General features: G+C 47.4%; 1 pseudogene; it reads right to left on the reverse strand.

Annotated features, from left to right (window-relative positions):
• Positions 1-927: 927 nt before the first annotated feature.
• Positions 928-2,319, reverse strand: LOC103290457 (neurofilament light polypeptide-like; annotated as a pseudogene).
• Between the last annotated feature and the right edge of the window lie 428 nt (positions 2,320-2,747).

Raw genomic sequence — 2,747 nt, forward strand, 5'->3', positions numbered from 1 at the left:
CCATGGACACCACAGGGATTGGGCCTAAACCGGCAGTTGGACAACCCCCTCGCAATCTGGGACTGCTGGCTCCTAACCGCTCAACTGCCTGCCTGCTTGATCGCCCCTAACCAGTCTGCCTGCCAGCCTGATCACCCTCAACTGCCCTTCCCTCCTGGCCTGATCACCCCTAACTGCCTCTGCCTCAGCCCTGCCACCATGGCTTTGTCCAGAAGGACGTCTGGAAGGTCTCATAGTCTAATTAGCATATTACCCTTTTATTAATATAGATAGGATATGACATACCGCCATAACTATAACATATCTACCAGTATTACTCTTATGAGAATACGTACTTCATGCGATAGGAAGGCATCTAATATATTACATTGTATATGTTGTAAGTAGTAGGAAATACTGTATTCGTAGCAACAATATACACACTGTGACTTCCCTTCCTGATTTGGGAATGGTTCCCCAGTTCTTTGAACATTTCCTGGCCCCTAATGTATTTTTTTTCTTTTGTCATTCAGTGTAATTTTATTTACTCTTTATTGCACATGATTTGAGGTCTTTAATTTCTAACTACCAAAGATTCAAAGGACTATTTTTTCCATGAAGTTTAACATTAACATTAGTGAATTCGTGTATTCATGTGTTTTTATTGTAAATATCTGAATTATTCACATTGTCATAGATTCTGAACTCATAAGCGAGGACCATGAACAGGCTGGCAGCAAGCCAGGAAGCCACTCTGCAAGCAAACAGATACTCTGCATAAGGAGAAAAGAAATAGCACAACATTTAGTGTCCAACCTGAGTCACCTCAGAATGTTATATATATTGACTTCTTAATTCATATAGTATCGGGAATTCAACTGCTTGGTTGGTGACAGGTTTGACCTGGTTACGGGAGGATTATTCCTGAAATAATTACGAAAAGGGGGTTCAATCTTTCTTCTTGGTTGCTTGCTTCTCCCAAGCACCTTCATCTTTCTTCTCGTCCTCAGCTTCTTGGGCATCTTCTCCTTCACCTTCACCTTCACCTCCTTCTTCCTCCTTTGCATCCTCAAATTCTTCCTTGGAACATTCTTCCTCTTCCTCTCCTTCCGCTTCCTCAGCCACTTCCTTATCCTTCTCCTCCTCTTCAGCTTCTTCTTCAGAAGGGGGTTCATCCTTAGCTTCCTCGGCTTTTGCAGCCTCAATGGTCTTCTCCACCTTGATCTGCTCCTCCTGGACATGGCTGGTATATTAAGAAGGGAAGTAGGAGCTAGTCTGTAAACCACTGTAGGCAGATCGACCAAAGACCTGGGAACTCTGGGAGTAGCAGCTGGCTATGCTTCCCACGCTGGTGAAACTGAGCTGGGTCTCCTCACCTTCCAAGAGTTTCCTGTAAGCTGCAATGTCAATCTCCAAAGCCATCTTCACATTGAGGAGGTTCTGGTATTCTTTTAAATATTGTGTCATTTCACTCTTTGTAGTTCTCAACTCATTTTCTAATTTGTTGATTGTGTCCTGCATAGCACTAATGTCGGCGTTCTGCTTATCCTCCAGCTCTTGCAGCTGCTTTCCCGCACTTCATTCATGCCCCAGCTTGCTTCAATCTCCAGGGTCTTGGACCTTAAGCAGGCGGTGGCTCTCAGACACCTTGTCCTTAGCAGTGTGCACCTCGTAGGTGTTCTTGGCAGTGCTCTCGATCAGCGTGCTGAAGCAGCTCTTGTACCATTCTTCGGCATTCTGCATGTTCTTGGCAGCCAGCTTCTCGTACTGGGCGCGGATGTCCTTGAGCGCAGTGGAGAGGTCGGACTTGGAGAACACGACCATCTCCACGGAGATCTGAGCGTACTGGATCTGCGCCTGCAGCTCGGTGATCTCCTCTTCCTGCACCTTCAGAAAGGCGATTTTGTCCATCAGGCTGTCGATGCGCTTTTCGAGCTTGGTGCCAGTGAGAGCCACCTCCTCTGCAATTTTGCACGCCTCAATCAGCCAGACCTCAGCGTCCTCATATTTCAGCACCTCTTCCTGGTAGTGCGCCTGCAGGTTGCTCCCAGTCCCTTCTGAGCCCCAGTGCCTCCTAATGGGGTCCCGAGGCTGCACCTCCGATCCCACTGCCCTCTCCTCGCCAGGGACAGGGTGTAGTGGGGCGGGGCACAGGCATCCCATTTTCATTAAAATGTTCAACCCGGGCGTGCTCCACCAGTGTCCGCAAGCAGTCTGGGGGCAGACAGTGATCCAGGAGATGCTGCCCGCTCTGCCTGCCTGGGTCCCCGATTGGGCCCGGACCCTCAGGCGGCATCTGGTGCTGCCTGACCCTCCTTCGTATGCAAATTTAGCCACCATCTTTGTTGGGTTAATTTGCATATAACTCCTAATTGGCTGGTGGGCGTAGTGGAGGTACGGTCAATTAGCATAGTTCTCATTTATTAATGTGTGTGTGTGTGTGTGTGTGTGTGTATATATATTATTTTTAATTGTTTTAAGTATTACAAATAGTAGTACATATGTCTCCTTTTTTCCCCCATTGACCTTTCCACAGCCTCCCTTACCCCCTGGCACATGCCCTCACCCCACCCCACCCCCAGTGTCTTGTGTCCATTGTTTATGCTTATGTGCATGCATACAAGTCCTTCAGTTGATCTCTTACTCCACCCCCAACACTCCCCAGCCTTCCCGCTGTAATTTGACAGTCTGTCTGATGCTTCTCTGCCTCTGTATCTATCTTTTTGTTCTTCAGGTTATAATGTTCTTTATTATCCATTAATGAGTGA

The sequence above is a fragment of the Eptesicus fuscus genome, chromosome 6 (genome assembly GCF_027574615.1).
Source record: "Eptesicus fuscus isolate TK198812 chromosome 6, DD_ASM_mEF_20220401, whole genome shotgun sequence".
Taxonomy (NCBI): domain Eukaryota; kingdom Metazoa; phylum Chordata; class Mammalia; order Chiroptera; family Vespertilionidae; genus Eptesicus; species Eptesicus fuscus.